This window comes from Halichoerus grypus, chromosome 12, assembly GCF_964656455.1.
Source record: "Halichoerus grypus chromosome 12, mHalGry1.hap1.1, whole genome shotgun sequence".
NCBI lineage: Eukaryota > Metazoa > Chordata > Mammalia > Carnivora > Phocidae > Halichoerus > Halichoerus grypus.
Window position 1 is genome coordinate 57,071,190 of NC_135723.1, and position 20,835 is coordinate 57,092,024.

The following is a 20,835-nucleotide window of genomic DNA, read 5'->3' on the forward strand; positions in this document are numbered from 1 at the left end:
GAATCAGGCATATCTGCTGAAGCTGCATCACTAGCCCCGTGTTTGTATGTATGTGAATGGTTGTGGTACCAGGGAAGTTAGGGCAACAATGGGTTGGTTGACCAGGATATATGGTGATAGTCTACAGGTTCTCCTGGGTTTGAAATTTTATTTTCTGTCAAGTGGGAGTAAAGGATAGGAAAATATAATTACTTATTTTTAAATTTGCTATTTCCAAATAAAACTTATAGGCAAGAAAAAAATTCATTGTCAGGGGGCGCCTGGGTGGCTCAGTCGTTAAGCGTCTGCCTTTGGCTCAGGTCATGATCCCAGAGTCCTGGGATCGAGCCCCGCATCGGGCTCCCTGCTCGGTGGGAAGCCTGCTTCTCCCTCTCCCACTCCCCCTGCTTGTGTTCCCTCTCTTGCTGTGTCTCTGTTAAATAAATAAATAAAATCTTTAAAAAAAATTCATTGTCAGATCTTTATAAAACAAGGGTTCACTTTGGAAATCCTTCCCTATCTGAAAGTTTCCTGAGGATGTCAGGACTGGGTCTACTTGACCATGCTCCTTATTCTAGGCTTTTTTAACTTAACTCACACCACCTCAGCCATCAGGTGATATATATGTGACCCCAACAACACAAAGTAGCCACTTACGGGGAGGTGCTCAAAATAACTGACTACTTAGGTCTATCACCACCACCAGCGGAGTCAGTAGCCTCGGATCACTTTCCTACTTCTGACAGGTTGATCTCTCCTTCATCACCTCATTTACCTTAATATATTCTTTGAGTCACCACTAATCCTTCCAGCAGGGAAAATGAAATTTGGGATTGAAAAAATGTATGCATAGAATATTGTGGCTGGGTTGACAAAAATTCCAAACCCCTAAAGTTAGACCTTTAACCTTCAAGGAAATAATATATAGGAAGACTATAATAATGTAAATTATTAGTTATACTCTGTAACCTTTGTTTTAAATCTGTTATTGAGACTTTTATTTTTTATTTATTTATTTATTTTTAAGATTTTATTTATTTGCAAGAGAGAGAATGAGAGACAGAGAGCATGAGAGGGAGGAGGGTCAGAGGGAGAAGCAGACTCCCTGCTGAGCAGGGAGCCCGATGTGGGACTCGATCCCGGGACTCCAGGATCATGACCTGAGCCGAAGGCAGTCGCTTAACCAACTGAGCCACACAGGCGCCCTATCGAGACTTTTAAATAAGTGGTATTTGATAATGAACCAAATAAGGTTTTGAGATATCTGGTACTTCTTGGCAGATAGGAGTATTTAAAAAAATTCCCGCCTCCCAGTTTTGATATAATTGACATATAACATTGTATAAGTTTAAAGTGTACAGCATAATGACTACATATATGTGTATGTAATGAAATAATTATCACAATAATTTTAGTTGTTAGCATCTGTCACCATGTTTAGTTACAAAAAAGACTTTTTTCCCCTTGTGATGAAATCTTTCAGGATTTGCTCTCTTAGTAACTTCAGATATACCATATAGCATTAACTCTAGTCATCCTGTTGTGCATTATCTCCCAGTACTTTTTGTATTTGGAAATTTGTACTTTTTGACCACCTTCACTTGATTCCCTCATTTCTTACCCCCTGCCTTTGGTGACTACAGATGTGATCTTTTTTTCTATGAGTTTGGTTTTTTTTTTTTTTTGGATTCCACATATAAGTGAGATCATACAGTATTTATCTTTCTCTTATTTTACTTAGCATAATGCCCTCAAGATCCATACATGTCATTATGAATGCAGGATTTTTTTTTTTTAAGATTTATTTGTGAGAGAGAGGGAAGGAGAATGAGAGAGAAAGTGAACAAGCAGGGAGAGCAGCAGGCAGAGGGAGAAACAGACTCCCTCCTGAGCAAGGAACCAGATGCAGGACTTGATCCTAGGATCCTGGGATCATGACCTGAGCTGAAGGCAGACCCTTAAGCAACTGAGCCACCCAGGTGTCCCGAATGCAGGGTTTCTTTGTTTTAATGGCTGAACAGTTTTCGTGTGTGTGTGTGTTTGTGCATGTGCCACATTTTCTTTATCCACTCATCTGTTGATGGACACTGAGGTTGTTCCATGTCTTGGCTATTATAAATAATGCTGCAGTGGACATGGGGTGTACAGATTCCTTTTGATATAGTTATTTCATGAGTATTTTATAAAGATTATTTATTTATTTGAGAGAGAGAGAGAGAGGGAGAGAGCACAAGCAAGGGGAGTGGGAGAGGGAGAAGCAGGCTCCTCACTGAGCAGGGAGCCTGAAGTGGGGCACGATCCCAGGACCCTGGGATCATGACCTGGCTGAAGGCAGATGCTTAACTGGCAGAGCCACCCAGGCGCCCTCATGAGTATTTTTTAAAGGGAAAAAGTTTGAGTCTTATTCCTTGCCTAGAAGATGGGTTGGGAAGTCTCTTTCAGTGACTTTAAAATATACATTTAAAAAAATTGCAAAGCTTAAAACCTCATTGATTCCAATGTATATATCCTACTTATTAGGATGACAATTAAAAATACATATTCTGCTGGCTTTAAAATTGAACTGATTACAGATGAGTTTAATGACACTTTAATTAATAGTAAATTGAGTTTTTTTGCCTTAAGTAGCTAAGGAACTATGTAGTCATTGAAATGACATAGATGCAGATATTTATAAAATGTGCTTATTTAGTAAATAATCCCTAATTGTCTAGAATGTGTCAGGGATTGTCCCAGTGCCTGCAATCTCTGGGGATATGGACCCAGGGACCAGTTATAGTCCAATGTGTAGGTGCAGCATCGAGAGGCAAACACTCTTGCACTTCTAGCCTCAAGAATTATGGAAGTGAGGACTGTAGTCATGCTGTATATTTTCTTCCTAGTCTAGGTGGACTACCTCCAAAGATGGCCCCCAGTGAACCACAGCTCCTGCTATTAATGCTCATGTGTACTTCCCACCTACATTTGAATGGGCTGGTCTGTGACTCATGTTAACCACTTGAATGCAGTAGAAGTGGTGCTGTACCAATTCTAGACCTAGTCTTTAAGAGGATTGGCAGCTTCTACTTTCTCCTTCTTGGAACATTTGCTTTTGGGAGCTCTGAACCACCATTAAATAAGTCTGACTGCCTTACTGGAGAGACCCTGTGGAAAGATTACATGAAGAGGGAGAGAGACCCTGTTGTCATAATGTCCCTGTTATCTGAAGAGATGACTCCAGTCCCACCTGTCATCTGACTCAACCACATGAGAGGCCCCAGGTGACACCAGCGAAGAACTGCCCACATGATCTCAGTCAACCTACAGAATCACAAGGTAATAAAACAGTTGTTCTTTAAAACCACCAAGTCCTGGGAGGGCTTATCATGCAGTAATAGATAACCAAACACTTGTTATGTAATGTTTGTACATATTGTGTAATTTTTTGTCTTTCTTATTTTTTTAAATATTAGAATGTTTTAATATTTTAATGTTAATTAAAGGATGTTTGTTGGTGGTTGACTTTACAGTGTAGTATTTAAGATGCAGAATATTTTGATGGCATTGTAACTAAACTAGGAGAGGAAATTAACATCATTCAGAAGTAGACATGGTGAGTGTTAGGACCGTCTGGGGAGTGAGTGATAGTATATTCATTTGTATGAAAAATAATTTCATCATTTTAGGTGGAAGCATGCCATATTATTATTGCATTGATGTTTAAATATGGGTAGAGAGGTGTCTGTGGATACCGAAGGGCCAAAGGAGTGGACTTTAGGCTAGTTCATGCCACAGTAACATATAACCCCTGAATCGAAGTGGCCTGAAATCTCAGTAGCTAGTTTCTCCTTATGCTCCAATACTGCAGGGGGCCTCTGCACCTTGTCATTCAGGGGTCTAGGTTGATGGAAAACCTACTGTCTGACAATTCTGCCATCTCAGTATGGGGGCCTCAAGATTTGGACCAGCAGAAGGGAGTGTAGATAATTAAGTACCAGCTCTTAAATGTTTCTACTCAGAAGTGATTTGCATCAGTTTCTAAACATTTCAGTGGCCACAGGAAATAACAGGACGTGGCCTGGGATATGTCATGTTCCTATGTACCTAGAAAAAGAGGGAACTGGAAATGTTAGTGAGTTTTAGAAACATCAGTTACAGTGTTCTACTACTTTGCCTCCCTCCAAGTTTTAGCTTCATCCTATCATTCTCTACACTGCCACCTGGGAGACTTTTGTAAAATGCAAATCTGACATGTAAAATGCAAATCTTGCTTGAAAGATATGAGTTGGCCAGAACTGGCCTTTAGAAGTGGCCTGCCATTGCGGGAGGGTATGGGCTGGATACAGCTGCTGCTGGAGAGAGAGTGGTCTAATGGCACAGCTGGAACTCTTCTTTGTAGCTGCTGGGCTCTGGTGGTGAATAATAATAATAGAGGATCAGTACCTGAAACAGAAGTGTCTTATACTGTTACCTTTCCTTGCAGGGTCATTCCAGTACCCTCTACTGATGAAGTTTAAAATTCTGCCACCTGACAAAGGAGAAGCTTTTGTGGGATCCAAGTCCACTATCACAAAATGCAGGGCAAAGAAGAGTGAATTTGGAATGGAGAACCAATAAATTGATAATTTGCACACCTTAGCAAAGATAATTTATTTAACACATACTATGTGCCAGGTGCTATGATAGAATTATGTGTGTGTGTGTGTAGGTGTACATAATTTTAAATCCCACAGCAGCCCTGTGAAGGAAATATTATTCTTATTTGACATATATGAAAAATGATCCATGTTTGTCTGGACATCAAAGCTGTGCTCTTTTCTGCTATCCTGATATTCTTTTCTTCTCTGTGGAAAGTTAAATGCACCCTCATGTCTTCCCCTTTAGTGCTTGCCTCTGTATTACAACACTTATATTGCAGTACCTATTGGTTTGTATGTCTACCTCTCTCCATAATATAGGAGTTCCTAAAAAGCAGGAATAGTGTTTTTCGATTCATTTTGGGTTCCTAATGCACACCTTTAGTGCTTAGTACCTAACAGGCACTTAAATGCTCATGAAAAGAATAATTGTTTGGGTGTTCCCTCCTTGAAGCCAGTGCCAGTGGGCTAAATAATTCTGGAAACACCTAGGTAGGTACCAAGTAAATCTGTTGAATTGGGTTGAATATTTGCCATTGGATTAAGCTAGTTGGGTCTTGTTGAGTCTTGAGAATAGGGAAAGCCTTTTTTGTTTTTATTTTATTTTATAGTTTGGTTTATTTATTAATACTATAATGTGGTGGGAAACTGTCTATTTAAAATCTCTTTGATATGTTTTTGTGCCTAGGAAATCTTTGATTCCTAAAAAACACTTGGCCCATAGTATAATGGTACAATTTTAGTTCACACTCCTGGGTAGGTTCTGATGTTGGTCATTCCATTAAATTTCCTTTAGGTCCACATTTTACCTCTGTCACTTTTTCAAGTAAGGAATTTTGGAATCATCCTTTGGATTATGTTGTTGGTATTGAAAGAGTATTGAGTTTTTTTCTGGCAGGCAGTTAAATTACCAGCATGTATGAGACTTGGTTTTAGGCTTTATTAAGGTGGGTCTATTTCAACTTTGCCCCTGACTCTTTGCCCCTTTATAAAGGGGCCTTAGCTGAATGGCCAGAATGTTCACCAAAGTCCCTTCACTGTCCCTAGGCCTGAACTCCAGTGTGTCCCCAGCACTGTTCAGTGTCTAGAATCTTTATTCAGTTCTCGTGCTTCCAGCAGCTATTCTAGTCCTGGATTTTGCTGTGTGTTTGAGACCCTCCCTCACAGGTCAGAGTTAAGATTCATGAGCTTCCAGGACTTGGTAACCCCTAATTTATCCTCTGCTTCCCCAACTTATTGTCATTATTATTTGTTTTGTTTTTTTCTATTCTTGTTTTGGTACGTCTCTGTCATCACTTTTCTATATTTCATCTCTGTACATTTCAGTACATCTCTGTCATCACTTTTCTGTATTCCCTCTGCTGAAATGCCTAGTTTCGTTTCTGTTTTCCTAACTATACATATTGTATCACACATAGGTAAGAAAAACTGTTGAATAAAAAAGAAACAATAAGATCTAAAGCTCCATGACATTTATTTAAGTTAAACACAACGGAAAAAGTGACATAATCAATATGGTGACATAGGCCATTCTTCACTTCAGTCCCCCTATATAAGAAGACCAACTAGCAACTATCTATAGACAAGACATTGTGAAAATCGCAGAACCCAGGGGTGAGGCTGAAGCACCTCCATGTCTGCAGAGATTGAGAAGAACCTCATTAGGAGAGTAGGAGGAGTGACTGCACTCTGATTGTATTGCCCCTCCATGCCTGGATGCACTGAAGTCCCCCCAGGGCCTATGGTTTCACAAGTGGGGAAAAATATAGAGCCCTAGGTGGACATCCAGCCTCTGAGCATTGTGGGATGCTTCCCAGGAAACCCACTTGGGTCTTCCTTCACAGATATGGCTGGGAGAATCTGTGGGGCTCAACCACTGGGGATAAGATAGAGATGGAGAAGAGGTTAGGGCTTACAGCAACCGAAGCTCAGAACTTGGCAAATCACATTCCTGCTTGCAGTGGTGCCTGAGCAGAGGTCCTAGCCAGTGGCCCTGTCTGGACAGGGAACTTGGTTGGCAGTTCTGCTTGATTTGGGTCCCTAGCTAACAGGCTTTACCAGCTGTTGAGCCTGTTCTATGCCTCCTCACCCGAGGCAGGGAAGCAAATTTCCATCTGCACCCAATTTTTGAATATAGCTTCCAATCCCACCTGATCAGGAAATCCAGGCAAGCACAGAGTCCATCCTACAGCCATGCACAGGCAGGGAGCCAGGTCAGCAGTTTTGCCCAACTATTAAGTATAGCTCTGGCCCCACCCCACATAACCAGGGAGTGTGAACAGTGACCTTAGGAAGGCTTGCAGTCAAGCCTATATTACTGCCCAGCTGTGGAGCCCAGCCTACAGCCCAACCCAATTGCTGAACCCAGTCCATGGCCTTACCTAATAGGGAAAGACCTCAGTGTACACTGTCTAGCCCCACCAAAGTACAGGATCCAGCTGGACCCCTCCTGACCAGAGAGCATAGCCAGCAGCCTACCTAATCATGAAGCATAGCCTGTAGTCTTGCCCAGCTTCAGGGTCTGTGGCCTTGCCTATTCATAGGAACTAGCCTGAGGCCTGTCCAACTCTGAAGCTCTGCCTGCAGTCCCACCCGAGCACAGAGTCCAGTCAGCAGCAGCATCCAGTTGGAGAGCACAGTCTGAGATCCGATCTAACAGGAGCAATTGCAGAGCTCAGCCCATAGCCTTTCCCAACCGTGGAGTTCAACCAGTGGCATCACCCACCATGGAACATAGCCTGTGACCTTGCCTGACCAGAGATGACTGCAAAGCCCGGCTAGTGGCCACATCTGACTGTGAAGCACAGCCAACAGCCTCACCCCATGAGAGAGCCCACCCAACAACTTTGCTTGACATGTAGCTCAGCCAGGAGGCCTACCCTGGAGCTCAGCCGGTGGCACCCTCCCCCCTTACAACCTCAGAGCATAAGCAGTGGCCTCGCTCAACTAGACCCTGATAGCAAGCCCAGTTGCTCACAGACTGTGCCAGCTGACCCATCCAGTCCAGCTGAGCTGACTAGTGAAGATCTTTCTCTGCTGAAATGAACCTGTAAAGTATAGAAGAAGACACTGCTATTCAAATGCATAGATACAAACGCAGGGAATCAAGGATCATGAAGAATCAGGGAAACATGACTAAAGGAAACTAATAAAGGTTCAATAACTGACCCTAAAAAAATGGAGATCTATGAACTGTCTGATAAAGAATTCAGAATAACCCTCTGAAGAAATTCAGTGAACTATAAGAACACACAGAAAGTTAAACAAAATTAGGAAAACAATGCATAAACAAAATGAGAAGTTCAACCAAGAAATGGAAACCATAAAAACCCCAAACAGAAATCCTAGAACTAGAATACAATGACTGAACTGAAGAATTTAATAGAGAGCTTCAACAGCACACTTGACTAAGCAGAAGAAAGAATCAGTGAACTAAAGGTAGGGCATTTGAAATTATCCAGTCAGAGGAGCAAAAAGAAAAAAGAATGAAAAAGAGTGAAGAAAGCCTATGGGACTTATACCATCAAGAGAAACAGTAAAATGGAAATCCCAGAAGGAGAACAGAAAGAGAAAGGGACAGAAAATCTATTTTTTAAAAGATTTTATTTAAGAGAGAGAGTGAGTGGGGGGAGGAGCAGAGGGAGAGGGACAAGTGGGCTTTGTGCTGAGTGTGGAGCCCCATGCAGGGCTTGATCCCCCTGAGATCATGACCTGAGCTGAAATGAAGAGTTCGATGCTTAACCGACTGAGCCACCCAGCCACCCCCAGAAAGTCTCTTTAAAGCAATAATGGCTGAAAACTTCCCAAATTTGGGGAGATAAATTGACATCCAGATTCATGGGGTCTAAACAACCCCAAATAGGTTGAACCCATAAAGGGCTACACTAAGATATTATAATTAAATTGTCAAAATTTGGAACAAAGAATCTTGAAAGCAGGAAAAATGAGTTGTCACATACATGGGAGGCAGTCGGGGTGCCTGCGTGGCTCAGTCATTAAGCGTCTGTCTTCGGCTCAGGTCATGATCCTGGGGTCCTGGGATCGAGCCCCTGCATTGGGCTCTTTGCTCAGCGGGAAGCCTGCTTCTCCTTCTCCCACTCCCCCTGCTTGTGTTCCCTCTCTTGCTATATCTCTCTCTGTCAAATAAATAAATAAAATCTTTAAAAAAAGAAAGAAACTTTGCAGTCTAGGAGAGAGTGGTATGATATATTTAAAATATTGAAAGAAAAAAAAACCTGTCAACCAAGAATACTATACCTGACAAAGCTGTACTTTAAAAGGGAACAGAAAGACTTCCCCTAAGAAACAAAAGCTGAGGGAATTCATCACCACTAGACATGACTTACAAGAAATGCCAAAGGGCATTCTTCAAGCTGAAATAAAAGGATGTTAATTAACATGATAAAAAGTGAATATGTAAAAGTCACTGGTAATGGTAAACATATAGTCAAAGTCAGATTTTCTAATATTGTAATGGTGGTGCATAATTTACAACTCTTGTTTAAAAGTTCAAAAACAAATGTATTAAAAATAGCCATAACTACAATAATATGTTACTGGATACATGATATAAAAAGACATACATTGTATCATCAATAACCTAAAATGTGAGAGTGGGGGAGAATAAAAGTATAAAGTATCTGTATGCTACCAAAGTTGAGTTGCTATTAGCTTAAAATAGGATATTATAAGTATAAGATATTTTGTGTAAGTCTCGTGGCAACCACAAAAGAAAATCTGGATTAGATATGCAAAAATTATGATAAAAGAGTCAAAGTATACTACCACAAAAAGTCATCAAGTAACAAAGGAAGACAGTAAGAGAGGAAGCAGGAACCAAAAATCTACAAAGCAGTCAGAAAAAAATGAACAAAATGGCAATAGTAAGTCCTTGCCTATCAATAATTGCTTTTAAAATAAATGGATTAGATTCTTCAATCTAAAGATAGAATGAATGCATAAAAAAAGATCCAATGATATGCTGCTCATAAGAGACTCACTTAACTGTAAGGACACACATGGACTGAGAGTGAAGGGCTGGAAAGAGATATTTCAAGCAAATGATAATCAAAAGACAGCAGACATAGCTTTACTTAGACAAAATGGACTTTAAGCTAAAAATGGTCTAAAGAGACAAGATCATTATAAAAATGATAAAGGTGTCAATTCATCAAGAAGATACAACAATTGTAAATATTTATGCAGCCAGGGGCGCCTGGGTGGCTCAGTTGGTCAAGCGACTGCCTTCAGCTCAGGTCGTGATCCTGGAGTCCCAGGATTGAGTCCCGCATCGGGCTCCCTGCTCAGCGGGGAGTCTGCTTCTCCCTCTCCCACTACCCCCTCTTGTGCTTTCTCTCTCAAATAAATAAATAAAATCTTAAAAAAAAAAAAAATTTATGCAGCCAACATCAGAGCCCCTAAATACATAAAGCAAATACTAACAGAACTAAAAGGTGAAGTAAACAACAATGCAGTAATAGCTGGGAACTTTAATACCTCTCTCTCAACAATGAATAGATCATCCAGACAGAGAATCAATATGGAAACAGCGATTTGAACAACATTCATCCAACAGCAGCAGAATACACACTTTTCTCAAGTGCACACAGAACATTTTCTAGAATGGATCATATGTTAGGTCACAAAAGAAGTCTTTAAAAAGATACTGAATTGTTCAATATCTTTTTTGATCACAATAGTATGAAACTAGAAATAAATAATAGGAGGAAAATTGGAAAATTCATAAGTGGAAATTAGAACACTTCTGAGCAATGAATGGGTCAAAGAAGAAATAAAAAGGAAATAAAAGATATCTTGAGATAAAATGAAAACACAGCATACCAAAATACAGGATATGCAGCAAAAGCAGTTCTAAGGGCTTATAGTGATATATGCATACATCAAGAAAAAAGAAAGACCTCAAATGAACAACCTAACTAGTTCCTCAAGGAATTAGAAAAAGAGCAAATTAAACCCAAAGTAATCAGGAGGATGGAAATAAACATTAGAGCAGAAGTAAACTAAATAGAGAATAGAAAAACAATAGAAAAGATTAACAAAACTAAGAGTTGGTTCTTTGAAAAGATGAACAAAAAGGACAAACCTTTAGCTAGACTAGCCAAGCAAAAAAGAGGACCCAAGTTAATAAAATTATAAATGAAAAAGGAGGCATTATAATTGATACCACAGAAATAGAAAGGATCATAAGAAACTACAATGAATAATTGTACACCAACAAGGTGGACAACCTAGAAGAAATGGATAAATTCCTAGAAGCATGCAACCTACCAAGACTGAGTCAGAAAGCAATAGAATATCTGAACAGATCAATAATGAGTAAGGAGATTGAATCAGTAATCAAAAACCTTATAACACAGAAAAGCCCACGACCAGATAATTTCATTGGTGAATTCTATGAAGTACTTACAGAAGAAGTAACACCAATCCTTCTCAAACTCTTCGGAAAAAAATAGAAGAAGGGTAACACTCTCACACTTATTTTACAAGGCCAGCATTACCCTGCTACCAAAGCTTGATAAGGACATTACAAGAAAAGAAAACTATAGGCCAATATCCCTGGTAGATACAATTGCAAAAATTCTCAACAAAATACTACAAAACTAAGTTCCACAACACATTAAAAGTATCTTATCAAGTGAGATTCATCCTTGGGATGGAAGAATGGTTCAACAGATACTAATCAACAAATGTGATCTATCACATTAATTGAATAAAAGATAAAAATCATATGATAATCTCAGTAGATGCAGAAAAGCATTTGATAAAATTCAACATTCATCCATGATAAAAATTCAACAACTTAGATCTAGAAGAAGTATACTTTAATATAATAAAGGCCATATAAGACAAGCCCAGAGCTAACATACTCAGTAGTGGAAGGTTGAAAACTTTTTCTCTAAGATGTGGAAAAAGACAAGATTCCTACTCTCACCATAGTACTGGACGTCCTAGCCAGAGTAATCAGGCACAAAAAAGAAGTAAGAGGAATCCAAACCACAAAGGAAGAAGTAAAATTATGTTTGTAGATGACATGATGTTATATGTAGAAAATGTTAAAGACTCTAGTGAAGAGTTGTTAGAACTAGTAAATGACTTTAGTAAAGTCACAGGAAGCAAAATCAACATACGAAATTATTTGCATTTCTATATACTAACAAATTATCTAAAAAGAAAATGATAACATTTACAATAGCATCAAAAACAATAAAATACATAGGAATAAATTTAACCAACCATATGAAAGATCTGTACTTAGAATTATGAGACAATGATGAAAAATTGAAGAAGACACAAACAAGTAAATGGAAAGATATTCCATATTCATGGATTAGAAGAACTAATATTGTTAAAGTGTCCATACTACCAAAGCCATCTATATATTCAATGCAATTTTTATCAAAATTCCAGTGGCATTTTTTACACTTGATCTTAGCCAAAAGGCCGAGAAGCGATCCAGTGGCATTTTTTAAAGAAATAGAAAAAGCAATCCTAAAATTTGTATGGAAGCACAAAAGAACCTGAGTAGCCATAGTGATTCTGAGAAGAAGAAAGCTAGAGGCATCACATGTCCTGATTTCTAACTATATTACAAAGCTATATGATCAAAACAGTATGGTATAGGCATAAAAACAGACACATTGACCAACAACAGAATTGAAAGCTCCGGATAAAACCCATGCATATATGTCAGCTAATATTTGACAAAAGAGCCAAAAATAATCAATTGGGACAAGATAGTCTCTTCAATAAATGGTGCTGGGAAAACTGAATAGTCACAAAGAATGAAACTGGACCCTTATACTACTCACAAAAACGAACTTGAAATAGATTAATGACTTAAGACCTGAAACCATAAAACTCCTAAAAGAAAACATTGAAAAACCTCCCTGACATTGGTCTTGGCAACAATTTTGTGGATATGACATCAAAAGCACAAGCAACAAAAGCAAAAATAAATAAGTGGGACTACATTAAACTAAAAATTAGCTTCTGCACAGCAAAAGGAATGATCAAGAAAACGAAAAGGCAACCAATGGAATGGTAGAAAACATTTGCAAACCACATATCTGATAAGGGGTTAATATCCTACATATATAAGGAACTCATACAACTCAATAGCAAAAAAACAAACAAAAACAAAAACAAAAAAAGAAACAAAAACCCCCAAATAATTTGGTTAAGATGGGCAAGGGGTCTGAGTAGACATTTTTTCCAAAGGAGACATTCAAATAGATAACAGGTACATGAAAAAGTGGTTAAGATCATTAATCATCAGGGAAATGCAAATCAAAACCAAGTGAGAAATGATGCCATACCCGTTAGAATGGCTATTATCAAAGAGACAAGAGATAACATGTGCTGGTGAGAATGGAGAAAAGGGAACCCTCATGCACTTTGATGGGAATGTAAACTGGTGCAGCCACTATGGAAAACAGTATGGAAGTTCCTCAAAAAGTTAAAAATAGAACTACTATATGATCCAGCATTTCCACTTTTGAATATATATTTAGAGGAAATGAAATCACGATCTCAAAGAGATATCTAGGCCCCTATGTTCATGCAGCAGTATTTACAATCGCCAAGACATGGAAACAATGTCAGTGTCCATTGATGAATAGATAAAGAAAATATGTGTGTGTGTGTGTGTGTGTAAAATGGAATTGGTAAAAAGAATTTTGAGCATTTTGGGCATACACATATGTCACACACATACACATACACTTTACCAACATAGACTACAGTTGACTCTTGAACAACACGGATTTGAACTGTGTGGGTCCATTTATATGTGGATGTTTCACAGTACGGTACTTTCTTATGATTTTCTTAATACTTTCTTTTCTTTAGCTTACTTTAAGAGTACAGTATATAATAAAAATAACAAACAAAGTACCTGTTAGTTGATTGTTTATGTTACTTGTAAGGCTTCTGAGCAACAGTCGGCTAATAGTTAAGTTTTGGGGGAGTAAAAAATTATACTCGTATTTTTGACTGCTTGGGAGTTTGGTGCCCCTAACCCCTGTATTGTTCAGTAATGAACTGTGTATATATATCTGTACACAACTTTTAAGACATTTGGTGGTAAAATATGCATATTGAAATGAGAGATTTTATATGCTTATATTTATTGCTTATCAGATTTATTCTTTTTTCCATGACTTCATTTATTCTATAAATGTTAATTGAACAACTGTGCGTTCAACATAGGGGATGCAAAGTTGAAAATGTCTGATCCTTGATCTCAGAAAACCACAGTTTAGTAACCTGTTGGATTCCAAAGTGGGGTGAAGCATTACCAAGATGGTACAAGGTGATCCAATAGGGCATGGAAAAAATAATTAGAACCTCTATATTTTTTACCCAAACATTTAAATTTCTACTTTTACTTATATTTTATACTGGACTTTGTTAATTCTGTGATACACATAAAGGAAGTGTATGGGGAAATAGCCTCTCATTTATTTTTCAAGGGAATATAATTGGTACAATATAAATGGAAGGCAATATAATGGAATATATTGGAAGGCGATTTACAATATAAATGGAATTTTCCAACATCTATCAAAATTGTGACTGGATAGCATTTTGACCTAGAAATTCCTTTTCTAGGAATTTTCCCTGCACACATGCATACCCACAGGGCTCAAGCAGTACAGCATTGTATGTAACAGGAAAAGATTTGATATAACCTAAAGTCCATCAACTAAGTTATATCACATCCATACAATGCAATACCATGCAGCCATTAAAAAGAGCGATGATACTTTTTATTTATTGTCTTCAAACAACCTCTGAGATATATCTGAAGGGAAGAAAAATCAAAGTATAGAACAGTTATAGGGTATGCTACTATTTGTTAGTAAATGAAAGAAATTGATATATTTTCTTTTTTTTTAAAGATTTTATTTATTTATTCATGAGAGACAGAGAGAGAGAGAGGCAGAGGGAGAAGCAGGCTCCCAAGGAGCAGGGAGCCCGACGTGGGACTCTATCCCAGGACCCTGGGATCATGACCTGAGCCGAAGGCAGACGCTTAACCATCTGAGCCACCCAGGCGCCCATAAATTGATATATTTTCTAATAATTCTATGTATATATATACATACATTTCTTATATATGCTTAGAATATTTCTAGAAATATGCACAAGAACCTGGCCACATTACATTGATTGACCTCGGGAAGGGGAAGTGGTAACTGTAACTCAGTGGAGGGAGGGAGGGGGTTTACCATATTCCCTTTTTGCAACTTTTGAGTTTTGAACCATATTACTTATTTGTTGTAGATGAGGTTTTCTGGAAGCAGATGCTGAGAGGGAGTTTGGGGTACAAGATGTTTGTTAAAGACAACACCTGTGGAAGGGAGGAAGGGAAGCAGGACTGGGCAGGGGGAGAAGCCTGTCTGTGTCTCCAGCCTGACAAAACCTTGACTAACCCTCTGGGGAGCTTTGGAGCACAAATGGCCTGGCATTACTTTTCCTAACCCTATACTTCATTGGGAATTTGGGTGGATATAAAATCCCAACAGTGTGAAGGAAGAAAAGTTATTCTTAGATTAGTAAGTCTTGGAACAATGTATCTTCCAGGAATCTCTTTCAATTTGTTTAAGTCAGTGATCCTCCCCACCTCATCCCTGTCTTTGAATTCAAAGGTAATTTTTAACTGATGCAAATGTATAATCATGCTTGTTTGTTTGTTTACAAATTTGACACCATATGGAAAACTGGGATGCAGTCACCCTAATACAAATCCTGTAGAATTCTTTTGACTTCTTAAACTTTGTTCACCTATTTCTTTCTAAACATAAAATTAATCTTAAAAGAAGACTCAAAGTTTGGAAGTCAATTAGTATAACTTCACAGGCCATGCAGAAGTGCTGTCTGTGATATTCCTGATGTATAACCATCCAGTCTTTGCTCACATTTCCTTAGCTCATGTAAGTCAGATCAATTACTGGGCAGCTATAATTGTTAGAAGTTCCTTTCAAACTTGCCAATTTGTAACTTCCACCAATAGGTAGTAACACAGAAGCCTTTCTCTTCTCTGACTAGCCTTGACTTTAGAAGCACGTTGCTTTCATTAGTCTAAAAGAAGGGACATGACACCTCCACCATGTCCTACCCCTCAGCTTTTCTCTACCACTTTGCTGTGTTTATTAGTATTAGAGTGAACAGTGCTCATAGACCTGAAAAGTGAGGAGAACAGGTTTGCTTAGGGTAAGAAAGAAGACTTCAGAAATGATTTAGTGTCTTGAGTAAGGTCATGCATAACACTACAAGGTAAAAGCCTTACCCAGTTTGATTGGCAAGTGAAAGGCTCATGCATCAGAGAAATCGCTGACTTCAGTGATGTATAATCCCTGGCTCCATGCCTGCCCCATTCCCCTATCAGGAGAGGGCCATTGCTCTCTCGCCGTCCTGTGATGTAGGATATGGCCAAGACTGACAGAGAAGGTTGAAGGGGCAGTTGTTAAAATGTCACCCACCCAGACTGAAATCCAAATGGCTTAATTTAACATGATGCATTTTAATTAATGAGAGTGAAAAAGTGAAGAGGTTGTGGTTTCTAATCAAACAGAGTAATGCTTTAATTACTGAAATGCAAATGGCTTAATTGGGAGGGAAATAAAAGTTAATTAGATCAAAAAGATATATTAAGAGGAGACTAAAAACATCTTTGCCAGAAGTAGATCTATAGTCGGTTTGTGGTAAAAGAAGGTACATATAGGAATTAAAGGGTCTGGGGTGCCTGGATGCCTCAGTTGGTTGAGCATCAGACTCTTGATTTCAGCTCAGGTCATGATCTCAGGGTCATGGGATTGAGCCCCCACTTCGGGCTCTGGGCTCAGCATGGAGTCTGCTTGTACCTGTCCCTCTGCTCCTCCCACTGCTTGTGCTCTCTCTCTCTCTCTAAAAATAAATAAATAAAATCTTAAAAAAAAAAGGCTCTAATGTAAATATTTTAATATTTGATCACTTTGTGACTTGAGTGACTATTTCAATTTTATAATAAATATAACCTTTGGATTTCATTACAGATATTTTAACATAGATCCTTGCTGATTCTCAGTGGGTACTGTTTTTTTGTTTGTTTGTTTGTTTTTTAAAAGTACTCTGCTTTTCTGGGTGCCTGGCTGGCTCAGTTGGAGGGGATTGTGACTCTAGATCTCAGGGTCGTGTGTTCGAGCCCCATGTGGGTGTAGAGATTACTTAAATAAATAAAACTTAAAAAAAGATAAAGTACTCTGCTTTTCCTTAAGGATGTACCAATTCTCTGATGCTAATCATCCTTAACTCATAGCTAGACTGAGGCTGCAAAAATGTTTACTTTTACCTCCTAAAAACTGTTGAATTGAGGTGATTATACATTAGTTTAAAAATTTTAAGTTGTTAACTGAGCCTTAAGTGTTTAGTATACTGTACAGTATAAAACAAGAGGCTTTTAAAGACTTTTTGTGGTGGTGGTGGTGGTTATTGTTGTTTTTGGTGTAAGAATTTAAAATTGGTTAAGTACAGGGTTGCCTGGGTGGCTTAGTCAGTTAAGCGTCTGCCTTCCGCTCAAGTCATGATCCCGGAGTCCCAGGATGGAGCCCGGCATCAGGCTCCCTGCCTCAGTGGGAGCCTGCTCTGCTTTTCCCTCTGCCCCTCACCCTGTTCTCGTGCGCTCTGTCTCTCGCTCATTTTCTCTCTCAAATAAATAAAATCTTTTTTTATTTTTATTTTTTTAAAGATTTTATTTATTTGACAAAGAGAGACACAGCGAGAGAGGGAACACAAGCAAGGGGAGTGGGAGAGGGAGAAGCGGGCTTCCCACGGAGCAAGGAGCCTGATGTGGGGCTCGGTCCCAGGACCCTGGGATCACGACCTGAGCCGAAGGCAGACGCTTAACGACTGAGCCACCCAGGCGCCCGGTCAAATAAATAAAATCTTTAAAAAAAAAAAAAAATTTGGTTAAGTACAAATGTGGAGCATTTTCTGCCCTCTAGTGGTTAAAAGTAATTTTGCAATATCTGTTATATTTCAGTGCTTTAAATTACGGGGGGAAAGCTCCATGATATTTCATATTTTAAAAATGGTTTGAAAATTATGTGGGTGCATTTCTGTAGCTAATTACTATGGTTGCATATTTTAAGAAAGACACAATAATTTTATGTTTTATTAACCACAATATGCCAATTCCTAGAAATCTGGTGAGAAATAAATTTTGAGAGAATTGTTTTTCAGGATTAAAATAATACTTCTCTACTTCTATGAAGAGAGTATTAATTTGACATTGATCTCATTATAATTTAATTCCACTCCTGATTCTAATAGTGATTTTCCTGTTTGACTCCTTTCATAGTTCCTGTATGTAGGAAGAGACAATTGGGTGATAATCCCGTCCATTTCCTAAGCATAGGATTGGACATATTATCTTGGTGTTATAATATAAGAGGAAAACTTCGTAATAGATGAAAGACAAGAATAGGCTATTAAGAAGAATGTGTTAGAGCCCTGAGGTTCAAAGAAAAGTGCTGTAAAATAGCAAGCATATGGATAATTGTTGACCATTCTTTATTTCTTAGGATAATTTTCATTACTTCTCTGAAATAAATGTCTCCTCATAGCTGACTGCTGATAGAGACCTTTACTGTTCCAGGTATTTCCAGAGAAGCACTAGCATGGTCCCGGATGAAACCAATATATTATAAGCTGGTGAGATGATAAAATAGTTCAGGAGGAAAAAAGATTAGCAACAATAACCCCCTTTCCAGACAAGCTTAAAGGGAATATAAAACAACTTAATGTTCTGGTGAAAAATGTGACATTCCTAAATAATGTAGGAGTCTGTCAGAGTCGACATCTCTAAAAACATCAGTCTTATTGTTGTTATAGAAGTTTTGTTGGTAGGCAAAATCATGCTAAGCTTTGGATGTGGTTATTTAGGTATTAATAGTGTGAGTATAATTAGAGAAGAGTGCCAAACTACTTAAAAAGACAAGTGAAATGTACTTAATGCCACTGAATTGTACACTTAAAAATGCTTAAGCTGGTAAATTTATATTGTATACATTTTACCAGAATAAAAGGGATACATAAAAAAGGCAAGTGAAATCTCCCTGATTTTTTTTAATACTTCTAACAACAATGAATAAAATGTGCAACATTTAGAAAACATTTTACAAACTCAGGGCCAAATTAATACATAGTAAGTTAAAATAAACATCGGATATAATAAAGAGGGACAGACATTCACCACATAATATTTTCCTAATTCAAGCCTGACTCCAAAAAGCAAAGTGATTAATAACAAACATCAGTCCAGGTGAGAGATAGGTAAAGGGTCCGATACCTGGATACTCCTGAGATCCATGTCGGTGGGGCAGGCTTCCTCCTGATTTATTTTACTGCCTTTACTGCTTTTTTCCAGTTCGTGAATGAGATCTGTGTGAGGTGGCAAATAGCCCAGGGAGTTAAAGACCTATCAGGCCAACTCTACCTACTAATGCCTTTTGCCCCATTCCACTTGCCAATGACTACATATGTTAGCAGCTCTCTTGACCAGTTCAATTCTCCCACTGAAGCAGAAACTGATAGTTGAGTTTCATCATCAACAAGAGCACTTGGTCTGCTACGGGGAAAAAAAATTACTAGTTAATGTTTCTTTAGAGTTTATTCTGTGATGTTTTTATCCTTTATAATAAAGTCTTTCATTAGTGATAAGGTAGGCACCTGCTTACCTGCTCTTAAGGTAGATCCTTTAAGGAACAACGAAGTTAGAGCTGTCCAGGCATCTGTGGTCTTTGTTCCTTCCTTCCTTCCCACCCTTCCTCTTTGTAAGATCTGTATATAGTGTTCTAAAACACTGAAGATGTATTCCTGGGCTCCAATGCACTTGTGTTTTCTTTTTTTAAAGCTTAATTCGACAAATGTTTCCTGAATGCTTCAAATGTTTGGGGCTGGAGGGGAGGTGGTTACAGGGTGGTGGAGAGGATGGTGGACAGGATGGTGGACGGAGGAGAAAGAGCACAAACGTGGAAGTCAGATCTCGGTTTTGCCCACTCCTTAGCTCACATTTCTTCAGAAAATTCTTTCTGAGCTTACTTCTCATGTATATAGATGAGTACCACAGTAATAGTTACAACAGCATTGGATGTTAAACCAGACATAGTTATCATAACAATAAATCGTCACTATTACTAAGCCGGGGAGAGGTACAGAAACACGAAAGTGTGTGTTTCTAGGAATAAAGCATAGTTTAGTGTGTTCATTACATAACAGGGTGAGTTCCAAAGGAAGAGTGTCACATAATGTCTGCAGAAAGAGCTTCAGTACAAAGAGAAAACACACATGAGGCAAGTGGAGGCCAGTGCTCTCACTTTTCATGCCTATTTCATTTTGTTGGTTATACTTAGGTGAACACTGACCTATCATTTTTCTCACTGAGAAATTGGTCCCAGAGTCAACACATTCCCCCCCCTTTTTGTATTTTTCAAGGTCATTGTCATAGTATGATGTATGAAATGTGGACCTGAGATCACATGGAGGTCACTTTCCATGAAAATCGTTGGTGTTGTCCACCCCAGCTTTCCTGAAGCCCCTACACTTTGCTCACTTTTACAGGCTGACTGAGGTTTAGGTCAGGACCAGTCCAAACGGAATATCCTTGGGAAAGAAGGGAAGTGTTGGAAAAGAGGAGGAGGGGTATAGAATGGGATATTTTGGGGATGTGCCTAGGAAAGCACATCAAGAAGAAGTGCATAATTACCATGTCATTTCCATTTTATGCTACTGTAAAAAGTCAGAATTTGGAGGAAGATCGGGTTAAACCACTTCAGTGATTCTGATTGTTTTGGCATTACATTCTCTGCACTTGATTGTCTTATCAGATAACAATATTCATTTATAAACTGAATTAGATGTTAAAGTAATTTTAGAAATTAAAAAAACTTATATTGCAGTGATTCTTAAACTTTACGGAGATCACAAACACCGCTGAGAATTTACCCAAGAACTCTGAACTCTTCTTCAGAAAAATGTGCATATATGTGTAATGATTCAGAGAAAATGTCATTTTTAGCATCTGTAAGCATTCCTTATAAGGAGAGGTCAATCATTGTTGCAAAGGATGTCAAAATGAAGTTTTAACCGAACACCAAAATCTAACAGACTTAAAATTCCAAAGTGAGATCACCATTTGCAGACTCTGAAGGAAGTGTTTGGAAAGAGGTTCCATTAGTCC

The 20,835-nt window shown here is 38.5% G+C and overlaps 1 long non-coding RNA gene across 3 annotated transcripts in view; it reads left to right on the forward strand.

The window, feature by feature from the left end:
* Positions 1–4,589, forward strand: part of LOC118538920 (uncharacterized) — a 55,205-nt gene extending 50,616 nt beyond the window's left edge. For 2 of the 3 annotated variants that reach the window (XR_004918842.2, XR_004918838.2), the window contains 2 exons: positions 2,862–3,294; positions 4,442–4,589. This is a non-coding gene — a long non-coding RNA (uncharacterized LOC118538920). The remainder of the gene's footprint in view (positions 1–2,861; positions 3,295–4,441) is intronic. The other variant, XR_004918841.2, reaches the window with a different exon arrangement.
* Positions 4,590–20,835: the final 16,246 nt, after the last annotated feature.